Consider the following 14,730-nt stretch of genomic DNA (forward strand, 5'->3'; position numbering starts at 1 on the left):
TTTTAATAATACGTGTTGTAACCATCTTTAAATGTGACTCATTTCATTTGCTAATATAATACTACATTTAATGCAAAAATTCAAAAAAATACTACCTTTATATTATTGTTATACTTTTTATACTGAAATAAAGTCTTCATAGGTGTTCGTCTTGTAAGATAGACTTCATAGGTAATAGTCCTATAAGATCTCTGGACTCTCATTTTTGTAATTTAGATCAATCACGTTAATAGACATTTTAACCAACTTATCAATGAGGGAATAAACTTTGTGATTTTCTAAGAATAACTCTGGCAAAATAGTGTTTACTTTTTTGGTTTATATGATATGAGACATTGTCTTGGAGCTCCTAAATAAAGGGATGAACTTTTAAGAGGAATTTGACAATGAAGGACATAGACTTTGATACTTTCTGTCTCCTTGCTCCCCAAAACTCTCCATGCCCTAATCTAACCCCCTTGTCCCCCTCCTAGGTTCTGAGTCCAATCCTGCTTGTGACTGTGGGGAATTCAAGAAGCCTAAAAACCAGCCTTCAGCCAGTGATACTCTGTCTGAACACATTCCCTTGTTCTTTTGTTTTGTTTTGTTTGCGGTATGCGGGCCTCTCACCGCTGCGGAGCACAGGATCCGGACACGCAGGCTCAGTGGCCATGGCTCACGGGCCCAGCCACCCAGCGACATGTGGGATCTGCCCGGACCGGGGCATGAACCCGCGTCCCCTGCATCGGCAGGCGGACTCTCAACCACTGCGCCACCAGGGAAGCCCTCACATTCCCTTGTTCTAATCACTGAGTTTTGACCTCGTTCCCTGTACGCCATCTCCCATCTCTTTCTGCCACTTCAATAGCTAAATCCTCACCTCCACCCCTTATTTTCCATGAAGTGTCCACTTCAGTTTCTATTTCAGTTCAGCATGTTTTTGACTATGTGTATTTCACATAGTTCAAAATATGTAAGCAACAGAAATCCCAACAGTGGTTTAATCAAACAAGTATGTTTTGTTTAATCTGTTTTTGTTTATTTGTTTCAATTACAAGAAATCTGGAGGCAGGACATTTAGGGCTGGGACAGTAGCTGCACAATATCAAAGACCCAGCCTGTTTCTCCCTTCTTGTTCTACCATCCTTAGCATGTTGCTTTTGACCATTATATACTGATGCAACATGCTTGTATTCCAGGCTGGCAAACAAAAGAAAGAAAAGGTTCTTGTCAGTAGTGCTTAGCCCTAATTATCAAGAAAGCAAAATATTTCCCAAAAGCCTGCCCCTTAGTCCCAGCAGACATCCCATAATATGTCTTGCTTTGGAATTGGATCACATGGCCACCCCTGACTGCCAGGGAGGGAAGCTGGGGATGCTTTGTGGTGGCAAACAGCAGTATCTTTTGTAGTTCCCACTCTGGTTATTCATCTTGGGATCCATCTTGCTCTTGTCTTCCTTAGAACTAGAATAGCGCCTCAAAACCTAGACCCAGGGCTTCCCTAGTGGCGCAGTGGTTGAAAGTCCGCCTGCCGATGCAGGGGACATGGGTTCATGCCCCGGTCCGGGAAGATCCCACATGCCGCGGGGCGGCTGGGCGCGTGAGCCATGGCCGCTGAGCTTGCGCGTCCGGAGCCTGTGCTCTGCAACGGGAGAGGCCACAACAGTGAGAGGCCCACGTACCGCAAAAAAAACCCCAAAAAAAACAAAAACCCTAGACCCATAACCGTGTCAGTGCAATCTATTTCCAGGCCTCCCTTCTGCTGACTACGTCCCCGGGGTTCTGCTCGTCACTCTGACATGACTCATGGCTGTCACTCTCAGGAGACTATCTGGCTGAATAGCGTCCCATCATCTCCTTAGCTGGCCTCATTCTCTAAGCACCCACTCTATGCCAGATGCTTGGCCTGAAACTCTGAGCCCCCCATGTTCACCCCTCAAGCCCAGCTAGGCGGTAGAGCTGAGCTCCCATCCTGACCCAGCCACGGGGACAATTCAGCATTTCCATCCTAGACTGCCTTTGCTTTTATGTTTCTAGGAATATACCCAACACATGGTAAGCCCTCAATAAAAGCTTTTTTTTTTTCTGAATGAATATCCAGGTCTAGGTAGACCTGGATTAGAGTGAGAGAAGTTCAGGCAAAGCCAAAAATCCAAAGGGAATCACCTATGATCATTCTTTGTTCTGTATGACACTCTAGGAGTGAGCATTTCTATGTGATAAAAATCGGCATGCAGATGATTTGTTCTTCAGTTGCTATACTGCTTAGAGAATGCTGGAGGAAAAAGTTTTTTCTCCCCCTTCCTGGAGCCTCAAGGAAAGAAACAGGCACACATCCTCACATTACCCTGAGAGCTAGTAACTTTTTTGGTTGGCCTTCCATGCATGCAGTTTTCATGTCCCTGATTCTATGAACCATGATATAGAGACGAGGATTATCAGTGGCAGGTGCATGTCTCTTCCTCTAGAATAAGTGTAAAGAAATATGATCTAGCTAAGGAACATTCTAAACAAGCACTGATATTTAATTAAAGGTCCCTTTGGACAATACTTAAAGGAAAGAATGTTTTTGTTACACAAATAAAAGCATAAAATATAAATAGGAAAGACGGTAAAAAATATTGAGGAAAAAAATCTTTCACTTAGAGTTTTGACAAATATTCTACATGGATAGCCCTTCAAATACAAAAATGCATGAGAGACCCTTGTGGTTTCCCATTATTTGTTGTGGTAACAGCAAAGAATCTCTGGAGTGTATATATATATATATATATATATATATATACACACACACACACACACACACACACACACATACTACTCATTCTACATTACCATGATATTCTAATTAGAACTTTTACCTAGCATTGCCATCATAGGCATAAATGTACCCAAAACTGGACCAGAGGAACAGAGAATATGAAATCTCCAGAAAAAATGGAAACCTATGTTTCCCTTTGTCAACTCGTGCGTTTCTGGGAAAAAAAAAACAGTAATTATACAGTAAAAGTTATCGCAGAGGTTGCAAATACATCAGTGAAGAAACTACTGGTAGTGACTTGCCTTGCTCTTTACCAAGTTATTTTAGAGAAAAAAAATCAATGAATGAGTTAAACGTAAATGTGAGGAGACTTCCTACAAATCACACGGTGATTCTTCTTACAATGTAATTGTAACGATCTAAATTACATTGTCATCAACATTTTTTAAGGGAGAGTCAAGCTCTCCAAGGACAAAATCACTACTGAAATTTCTTAACTTTATCAACTGGCCTATATTACAGGTGCTCATACTTCTAACATTTTTCCTACTGGTGTTAGTAAACCAGTAGGAAAAATGTATTGTATTAGTAAACATGATATTAGTAAACATGAACTATGGAATGTATTCCATGCATTTCTTTTACTTACATCTCTGATCTTCGACTTTTCCTTCTCAATCAGAATGTTTGACTGATACCAAGTGCTTTTGCATTAAGCAAAAAAATGTATTAGTAAATGTGATATTAGTAAACGTGAACTATGGAATGTATTCCATGCATTTCTTTTCCTCATGTCTCTGATCTTTGACTTTTCCTTCTCAGTCAGAATGTCTGACTGATACCAAGTGCTTTTGCATTAAGGCTTCAGGCAAAAAATTCTCAGTCAGCTAAGCAAGCCTGGGCAATCTGACACTGTGGGAGGAAGAGGCTTTCAAGATATTTGTTTATGGCCTCCTGAGTATTTTCCTCTTTTCACATCCTATCCTGAATTCAGGAAGGTAGTAAGGCCCCGAGCTTCTTTGCCTCGAGGGAGTATTCACATGTCCAAAGGAGGAAAGCAGAAGTTGCCTGCAAGATACTTCCCTTGTTGGTATTTGCAAGTGCCTAACCCCTCCAGAAGTCTCTGCTGGATTTCCTGAAGGAAAAAGAGAAGTGGGTTTGCCTCTGAGGGGAAAAGGTATTTTCCTTGAGGAAAATGAGAAATGTCTGTGCACCCTGCCCTCTTTTCCCTTTGAGTAGCCTGAGGATGTGACCACACATTTCCAGCTCATCAAAGACTCAAGTACCCAAGGGTTGAATGAAAGCAACAGAGTCCTGAATCTGAAGGACTCTGAACTAAGGCAGTGGGAGAGTCCACAGAACCCAGCAGGGGCGGATGTCGGAAGGGACCTCCCCAGGGCTTGGAGGCTATGTGAGGCCTCTGTACTTCCCTGGCAGGGGGTAGGGAACCACAGGGGAGGGGAGCCCCAGGAATGAATGAGGTTGAATTTCTTACATTGTGGAAAGGGAGACTCCAAGTCAAAATTCATTCAAGAAAGCAAAGAAATGTGATATTTTTGCACATTAGTTTGAGGACTAAGATTTATAGCCAGAACAATTGAATATGGCTGCTAAAAAGCACAGAAAGGAAGATATACCGCCTCCTCCTACTGAAAAAGGGTAGTGATCCCTTCCACCAACAGCTGATATTCTTTAGAAAAAACCCAGTTGTTCTTGCTGTGGTGAATCATACATAAGAACTAGCTGTGTTCATTTGAGAATGTGATCTTGAAATACATATGAAGCATTTGGTGTACCAATGTGCATTTAAATATACAGTCCTATATCATTGCTCAAATCTTCCCCATTCATTCAAATAAGTATTTCCTTCCTCTCACTCATTCGTTCCCTGAGCTCAGACAGCATTTGTTCCCTGAGCACATTCCCTGTTATGTGTTCCCACATACCCTTTTACTTGCCTTTAATAATACTCAGTGCCCAACTTCTGCACTAGGCTGGAAAGGCCATAAGAGAAAGGGTTTGGAAAGGAATTATACTTTCTGGAAGACTGGCATCCCCATTGTTTGTTCAACTTCTAAAATACAGTGTAATGATGAGAAGAGTGAATAAAAATACTAACTACTTTCTATCCAAGAAGGGAAGCATTGATGCCAGTATGGCTTTTTTTTTTTTTCTTCAAAATTAAGGCAGAAATGGATTGCTGATATAGAAAAGGAAAGGGGAAATTTGTTCCAAGTACTTTCAGTTACTTATGGAGGACAGTTAGGTATTCTCCCTAATATTGGTTCATCGTGAGTAAACAAAGCCACAAAACAATGTTCATGGCTTCAAATTTAATTTATTTTCAATGAGACTATGATCCTTAGAGGATTTTTCTGGGTAGTTAAAAGATTGGGGAGATAATTTATTACAGACAGATATTGGTTATGAGTAATATTCTTACCAAAAGATAGCTATCAATATTTTATGCTTACTTTCTTTTCCCTAATTAAGGATCAATTCAGGTGTTTGGAATCTTTTTTTTTTTTTAATGAGGCTATTTTTAAGAGCAGTTTTAGGCTTACAGAAAGTTTACTTGTAAGGTACAGAATTCCCATACATTCCTCTTTACCAACTCCCCACTGCCCATTGCCTTATTATTAACGTCTTGCATTAGTGTGGTACTTTTGTTACAATCCGTATGGATGCTTTATTGGTTTTTTTTTTTAATATTTATTATTTGGCTGCACCGGGTCTTAGTTGCAGCATTTGGGATCTTTGGTTGAGGCAGGCGGGATCTAGTGAACCTGGGCTCCCTGCCTTGAGAACACAGAGTCTTCACCACTGGACCACTAGGGAAGTCCCTTGACGCATTATAGTTAACTAAAGTCCATAGTTTACATTAGGGTTTACTCTTTGTATTATACATCGTATGGATTTTTGACAAATGTATAATGACATGTACCCACCATTATAGTATCATACAGGATAGTTATACCTCCCTAAAAATGCCCTGTGCTCGTATTCACTCCTCCCTCCCCCTGGAATCACTTTTTAGCCTGGCAGTGGGTATATCGTTGGTGCTCTTCTGGTCCTGATGGACAGTTCTATACAGAATTGGGCTCTGTTTTGTGTTCATGTTAGAATTATTGGGAGAAGGGTGTCATTGTCCAGGTAGAGAATATTGTCTAGAGGTTTTAATATCTGATTTGGAGTTTAAATTTACACTTCCACTTGAGGCAAAAAAAAAGAAAGGCAGAAAAAGAGTTACATCTGAACATAGTTAAGTTTTCCCTTGGAAGAAGGCAGATGAATAAATCAGGCAAAGTTTTTAACTTATCCCTGTATGTATTTGGAGCAAGACATTCTCCTTCCATGGAGAAAACAGTAAGAGCATCTGCATATATAGCTATAATATTTAAATGTCATAAAAAATTTTTCTCCTCTCTTTAAGATTAGTCTCATAAAATAGACCCTTACAGTCATTAAGAGTTTTTTGTGGTCATCTTACTCAACTCCTTGCCTTTAGAAATACATTCTACAAAGTTCAGAATTCATTTCATTGTTTGACATCCTTATGGTGAAAAACCTATCCAGGCACACCTAAATTTCATTTTGTGATTATATGCTTATTCCCTGCCTCAGTCTTAACTCCCAGAGAGAGAACCCTACTTTCTGTACAGCAAATTTTCACAAATGTCACGATTGTTGTTAGGTTTGCTTCCATTTTTTTTTCTCATGGCTAAATGATTCTGGCTTCTTCACCTTTTCCCTTCAGGTCTTACTTCCCATTCTTAAATTATCTTCATGGAAATGATGAGAAAACACGTAGCATAAAGGTGACAACTTAGTGTCCTGAAACTGGCCTCCAATGTGCCGGACCATTTCTAACATAAATATTCTCTGTGTCCACTGTGCTTTCTTCCAAAAAGGACTGCACCTTAATATTGCTGAGCTTTTGCTTAACGTGTAATTTAATCAACCAACATGAACAGCTAGCTCTACTTGTAAAACATAGATGGCTCTTGTCCTCATGGGGTTTATCATTTATTTGGAGTCATCCTGAATCATAAAAAGTGGACATAGGTGTTGAATGCAGACCTTGCATGTTATAAACATTCAGAGAAGGAAGCCTTCCCTGGCTAATTTGGGGGGGTATTTCATGGAGTTTCCTAGAAGTAGCTGGGAAGTTTGGACAGAATTTGGATGGAAAGGGAGGGGAGGTGAAAATAGTGCAGACAAGGAGAACAAGAGCAAAGCCACAAAAGCGAACACCATAAAGTGAGTAAGGAAAGATGAGAAGGCCAGCCAGAGCGAAGCAATGTTGAGAAGTGGGGCAGAGACAGTGGGGGCTGGTGAACAGCTTTGAAGTCAGTCAGAGGAGCTAATTTGAGACAGTAACAGGCAACAGGGAATTGTTGCAGGCTTAAAAACATTCCTAACTATTTTAACCCAACTCTTGTTACAAATGGTAGAAACAGCCAGTTTGGGCAGAAGGAGAAATCTAGTGATGTATAGATCCAAACCTAGGTAAGGAGACGAATACAGCTCTCTGGTCCTCAGACACCTCCAACCAAGGATGCAAATACCATTTAGGATGGTCAATTAGGATTTACCCTCTCTGTTTTCCTCATCTCTGCTTTGCTCTCATGTTTCTATGATATTAGAATCATAGTCACCAAAATTTTCTTGTTTGCCTTTCCCGTCAGAGAAGAACTGACTTTTTCTCCTAATTCTAGGTAAAAGAAAAGAAGAACAAAAAAATGCTGGAACTGCCTCTGGTTATCCCAGTAGGATCACATGCTCTCACCTGTAACCCAGGTAAAGAGGTACCATGGTTGGCAGCAATCCTTAGAGCTGCACAGTTGAGTTGGAGGCTGTGTTGGGAGGAGTAGTTCCCAAAGAAACATCGTATCTCCAGAAGAAGAAAAGAGGACAGGGCAGGAAACAGCAAGTGTCCTGTATAGTGACGTTTGCTGTTTTTGTCATCATTCTCTATGAATAAAAAAGTAATGCAAGATTCTTTTGAAAACTGGGAATATATTGATCAAGCACAAAGAAGTACAAATTAAAATCACTTGAAGTTCTTAATGTAGAGATAATCAACCTGTTAACATTTGGGTTAGACAGAATAATGCCACCCCCCAAAAAAGATATCCACGTCCTAATTCCCAGAACTTGTGAATATGTTACTTTACATGGCAACAAGGATTTGCAGATGTCATGAAATTAAGGATCTTGAGATGGAAAAATGTTTCTGAATTATCTAGATGGGCTCAATGTAATCACAATGGTGCTTATAAAAGGGAGGCAGGAGGGTTAGTGTCAGAAAGAGAGAGAGATTAGAAGATGCTATTCTGCTGGCTTTGAAGATGGAGGATGGGTCCATGAGCTAAGGAATGCAGGCAGCCTGTAGAAGCTAGAAAAGGCTAAATAAAAACAGATTCTCCCCAGAGCATCCAGAAGGGATGCAGCTCTGTCCACACCTTGATTTTAGCCAGCTGAGACTGATTTTGGACTTCTGATCTCCAACACTTTAAGTTAATAACTTCGTGTTTTTGTTTTTTTTAAAAAAAACTTCATCTCTTTTTCTTTTTTTTTAATGTTTTATTTTATTTATTTATTTGTGGCTACGTTGAGTCTTCGTTGCTGCGTGCGGGCTTTCTCTAGTTGTGGTGAGCAGGGGCTTCTCTTTGTTGCAGTGTGCGAGCTTCTCATTGCGGTGGTTTCTCCTGTTGTGGAACACAGGCTCTAGGCACGTGGGCCTCAGCAGTTGTGGCACACAGGCTCAGTAGTTGTGGTGCACGGGCTCAGTAGTTGTGGCACACGGGCTTAGTTGCTCCACGGCATGTGGGATCTTCCCAGACAAGGGCTCGAATCCGTCTCCCCTGCATTGGCAGGCAGATTCTTAACCACTGCGCCAGCAGGGAAGCCCCTTCATGTTGTTTAAAGTAACTGAGTTTATGGTAATTTTTTACAGCAGCAATAGGAAACCAATACAATGGATATGTATGTAATACAGTGGATGTAAATGTATACATGTATGTCTGTGGGTTGCGGTTTTCTGTTTTCAACCAAATCAAGATCATACAGTACTCGATGTTTTGTGATTTGTGTTTTTCAAAATAAAAATATTGTAATTGGGGGGGTGTTTTTAACAGAAAAATGATACAGTGAAAATGGTCCTGGTAGTACTAGAGATTGGGTCAGAATATTATGCAGGGTGTTTCAAAGGGAGAAGAGAGAAGCCAGTGGGAGATAACCCGCAGACTTTTGCAAAACCCTAGTCTGAGACGATGAAAATCTTGAGAAGGATGGTAGCAAAAAGAACAGTGAAGAAGGGACAATTAGAGGCATTTGAAAAGCCTGACTGATGAAAATCAGTGACAGCACTTCGGTGATGTCATGTTCTTTGGCATAGACTTGCCTCAAGGCACATAACTGAACAAATGTTCTAGTGATCAGCTATTCATCTGTTTGCTTTGTTTGTTTTTCCATGACATATTTTTCAAATGACTTTTCCCAAGTGGTTCAAAGAATCATACAAATATGACATTGAGGCAGCAAAGGGAGAGAGTCATTTCTTAACTCACTCATCAATTCCCTAGATGAATTATCAAAGAAAAAAGAAGTGTTAAATGATAAATATATAATAGTAGGAGAATCTAAATTGTTTTTGGTAAAATAACAGGACTTTGATACTTCTAATTGTTCCCCAAAAAGCACATTTTGCCTATGCAGTGCATATATACATTTTGACCACAAAGTCTAAAAACCTAGATAATGTTTTATTTTTTTACGGATTGAACACCCCTGATTACTTCTGAGATGCAAATCATCTGAAGCAAAGAACCACAGATGGATGTGCAGGGGTTAATGGAAAGACTACCTTAATACACCACGATCACTGCAATTTTGCATAGTGCACTGAATTATACATAGCGAACGAGGAACAACATGTTAAACATATCATGGAATGCCACTGAACACATCATGTATTATAATATCAATAAACCATTTATTATATGTATAATATCAATATATATGTATGTGTGTGTGTTTCCAGTCTTTATTTGCTGTTTCCAGTCTTTATGGCCACTAGGTGTATATGTATTTACCTCTTCAGCCTTGATTTCTCATCTTTGATGCAGTCCCTTCAATTCAACAAATATTTATTGGGTAGCTGCTATGTACTGAATTGTGTCCCCCTCCTGCCCAAATTCATATGTTGAAGCCCTAATCATCTCCTCATCTGGAATGCTTTCCCCTATTTATGGTGGCAACTCTAGACCTGGCAATACCCCATACTAAAGACATACTTGATGAAAGTTCACAGTCTGTCCCGTTCTTTCTCATTGCAGACATTTTTGGAGACAGGGTCTTTATAGAGGTAATTAAGTTAAAATAGGATCTTTAGAATGTACCTTAATCCAATATTCCCGGTGTCCTTGTAAAAAGAGGAAACTAGGGCTTCCCTGGTGGCGCAGTGGTTGAGAGTCCGCCTGCCAATGTAGGGGACGCGGGTTCATGCCCCGGTCCGGGAAGGTCCCACATGCCGCGGAGTGGCTGGGCCCGTGAGCCATGGCCGCTGAGCCTGCACGTCCAGAGCCTGTGCTCCACAACGGGAGAGGCCACAACAGTGAGAGGCCCATGTACCGCAGAAAAAAAAAAAAAAAAGAAAGGGGCTGTCTGCCAAACAAGGAGAGGCCTCATAAGAAACCAAGCCTGCTGACACCTTGATCTCAGCCTCCTGGACCTCTAGCCTCCAGAACTGTGAGAAAATAAATTTCTGCTGCTTAAGCTACCCAGTCTGTGGCACTTTATAATGGTAGCCCTAGGAACTAATACAGCAATCTACTATGAGTTAGACACTGTGACAAAAGACAGAGACTAGATATTCGCCAATAGAAAAGACACAGTTCTTAGCCTTGAGGACAATCTAGTTCTTGATTTCCAGAAACCTAAACACCAGATCCACTTGAATGTCTCACCATTATGTACTTCAAATGCCACTTGTCTGAAACTGTGGCTTCCCTTGTAGGGAGCAGGCTTTACTTTCTAGAGTACAGAAGGGTTCTAACTCTTCCCTGTGGCCTCCCTCAGCACAGTGCCTTGAACCTGAGAGGCACTCAGTACCTATCTGTTGCTGTAGCAATGATATCAGTCCTCTGCTTTCAGCATTCTTCCAGCCTAGAAATCCTGGAGTCATCTTGCACTCTTCCTCTCCTTCACAGCTTTGTCCACTCTGTTACCTAGGCTTGTCAGTTTTTCCAAGTATATTTTAGTTTCCCTCCTTTCTCATTCCTCGTCACTTCACATGTGGATTAACACAACCAGCTCTCCAATTGTTTCTCTTACTCCAACTTATTTTTCAAAATGTTGCCAGATGTTTCTCAATCATCCCTCTCATCCTTTAATTTGACAAACACTGCTGAACTTTTCTACGTACAAGATGCTATGCAAGGCGCTGGAGAAAACACACATGTGAATAAGACATAGTCTCTGTCCTTTGATGAACTCACGGTCTTTTGGAGGAGTCAGACACATGTGCAAAAATTCCAGTACCAATGTGCAAAGTTTTGGGGAGCACATAGTTGCAGCAAATAACATTTTTCCAGAGGAACTGGGGAGAAAGGAGGCGACATTAGAACTGTAATGAATAGGAGCAGAACAGACAGAGAAAGGGGACAGGACATTCCAGACAGAAAATTCATAATTACAAAGGCTCAGAGTTAGGGACATGGCTGGCACATTCAAGAACAGACTTGATTACTTCCTCTACTGCACGGTTTCCCAAATCTACTGCTTGGTCACCAAGGGCCTTCATAATCCATCTTTCTTTCATCTCATTCTTCCTAGATAGACCTCTTCAGCTCTAATGAAACCACTTTCCCCATTGTTTACTAAAAATAACCTGCTTCTTTCTGCTTGATGTATTTGTTACACCACCCACACACCTGGAATGCTTTTGCCTCTTTACAGTGCAACTCTAGACCTGGCAATACCCCACACTAAAGGAATACTTGATGGAAGTTCACGGTGTGCCCTGTTCTTTCCCATTGCAGACATTTTTGAGATGGGCATAAATTTTTAGTTTATTATTAGGCACTAAAGACAAGTCATTCGCTTTCAATTAGTATGTGTAGCTAATACTAGTAGTGGTAGTTTAATTATTGAGCTTGAAAGCTGGCTTAGCACTCTGTAACATGTGTGTAGTCAGAGAATTTCTGAGTTCCAGTTGGTTGAATTCATTTGTGGTCTGACTGTGGACGTCAGAACACTCACAAGGGAGCAGGTTATGATAACTGTTCTTGCATAATAGTTGGTGTTTGTTCTAGGCAAATATCTGGGAATGTCCAGTTCTACAGATTTTATAGATAAAATGCCCCCCAAATGAACTACTCTTTAAAAATATCTACTGTAACTTCAAAAATATATATTACAAAGGATATGTAATACTCTATTTACTATATATTCATATTATATAGGGTATGTAAATCCTACATGTATGAAAGAAGCAGAAACACCTTATAGGCAAAGATCAAGTGTTCTGCAGTTGTTAATGTTTGACTGGTAGGGGTGAGATGTACCTAGGATGGGCCATGCGAGGCTCTTGCCTCACCCTATAATCTCCCCTTGGCATTCAGATTCTGAGTACCAGCTAAGTCTCACTTCTTCCGTGAAGTCATCTTAACCTGCTCCAACCCCAGTCATTTCTCTCTTCTCATAACTCCTATTGTACTGTATCTGTATCTGAGCTGAGTACTTCGTTGTTTGCTGATTATTTCATGTGTTCTTGCCTTGTTTCATCAACAGTTTCTTGAATGCAGAAATCCTTTTTAAAACTAAAATTAACTTTTTAAAAATCAATTTTATTTATTTATTTATTTTTGGCTGTGCTGGGTCTTCATTGCTGCGCGCGGGCTTTCTCTAGTTGTGGTGAGTGGGGGCCACTTTTCATTGCGGTGTGTGGGCTTCTCATCGTGGTGGCTTCTCTTGTGGAGCACGGGCTCTAGGCGCACGGGTTTCAGTAGTTGTGGCACGTGGGCTCAGCAGTTGTGGCTCATGGTTCTAGAGCACAGGCTCAGTAGTTGTGGCTCACGGGCTTAGTTGCTCTGCGGCATGTGGGATGTTCCTGGACCAGGGCTCGAACCCATGTCCCCTGCATTGGCAGGCGGATTCTTAACCACTGCGCCACCAGGGAAGCCCTAACTTTATTTTTATTAAATAATATACACTTTGTGTGTTATCTTCAACATTTTGTTTTAGAGATTTATCTTCATAAATATTGATTTAGTTCATTCATTTTAATTGCCAATTAAAGAAAACACATTCATCATTAAAAGATAAAGAAATAAAAGAAAGCACCATAATCATACCACTCTGCAATAAACATTTTTGTCTTCCTGTTGTATTTCCTTCTAGATTTTTCCTATATATTTTTTCATGAGTTCATATTGTATGTAGTGTTTGTAATTTTTTATTGATTAACATATTGTGAACACATTTTCATATCAAAAATGATTCTTTTAGAAATCATCATTTTTATAAACTCGTTGCTGGATATTTAGGGGATTTCAAATTATTTGCTGTCATCCCATATTATCCTAACTGATGTTTTGTTCTTCTCCTTGGAATAAATTCATAGAAGAGAAACTGTTTGATCAAAGAGATGCACATTTTAAACTATTTTATCTAGTGGTAAACTACCCTCCAGAAAAAGGTTGTAACAGTTTATATTCCGACCTGCAGGATACGAGAGTGTGTTTCTTTTCATCCTTGCCAACAATAGGTGGGGTCATTTTAGAAAATCAGAGACTATTTCTTATATTTCTCTAGTACTCCTTAAAGTGATTCAACAGAGCTGGGGACACAGTGGACACTAAGGAAATAGTTCTGATATATTAATTAATAAGTAGTGTTCTTCCCACTACGTATAACTACTAATTTAAGTAAAAAATTATTCATTATAATTTTGATGGTCCTTGGTCTGTCTACTATAAATTAATACAGCATTTAGAAATGAAGCAAATATTTTATGAATTACTGAATCATAAATATAGCAGTGATAACTAGTTTCATAGAAACTACTCTTAAAATGAAAGCTGTGGGCTTCCCCGGTGGCGCAGGGGTTGAGAGTCCGCCTGCCGATGCAGGGGACACGGGTTCGTGCCCCGGTCTGGGAAGATCCCACATGCCGCGGAGCGGCTAAGCCGGTGAGCCATGGCCATTGAGCTTGCGCGTCCGGAGTCTGTGCCCCGCAACGGGAGAGGCCACAACAGTGAGAGGCCCGCGTACCGCAAAAAAAAAAAAAAAAAGAAAAAAAAAAAGAAAAGCTGTCCTATCGTTCTAAGAAGTATCTTGGGAACAAACAACTCATCTCATTTTCCTAAGAATAGGAAGTACTAAAACTTCCCCTCTGGGAAATAAGACTGTGAAATTAGGATATAAAAACCTTCTCATCCATCAGCTATTAGAGTTTTAAGAATCAGGGGAATTGTGCCAGAGAGGAAGTCAGAACCTCGTGTGGATTTTCATAGTCTCAGCATATTTTAGAACCTGTCCTTTCCTTCAGTATGAAGCGGGGGAAATCAACACTAAAATTTCTGGGGAGAGTTTTAATATTTCTATCCATTTGTGAAAGTTCGTTTTATTTAAAGCTACCTCAGGGCTAGTGCAGATGGATGGATGTCCTATTTATTGTTAGGTGATTTCATTCTACAAGGCTCCTGCTGAATTATCAGAAAGATCATACTAAGGTAATAATTGGCTCCACTTTTTCCAATGTACAAATCTTCTTATCTTACATAGAGTAGTAATCATTCAAAATTAGCATAGCTTTAAAAATTACTGATTTGAAACTTCATTTAAATGGATATATCTTATAATTCTTTTATAGTATCTTTCTCTCCAGGATCGGTTGAAGGTACTGGAATGTGTTTGTAGCTTATAAAGCATTATGTAGTGCAAAGAACATGTGAGTGGGGTCAGAAGATATGGATTCTAACCCA

The sequence above is a fragment of the Mesoplodon densirostris genome, chromosome 8 (assembly GCF_025265405.1).
Source record: "Mesoplodon densirostris isolate mMesDen1 chromosome 8, mMesDen1 primary haplotype, whole genome shotgun sequence".
Taxonomy (NCBI): domain Eukaryota; kingdom Metazoa; phylum Chordata; class Mammalia; order Artiodactyla; family Ziphiidae; genus Mesoplodon; species Mesoplodon densirostris.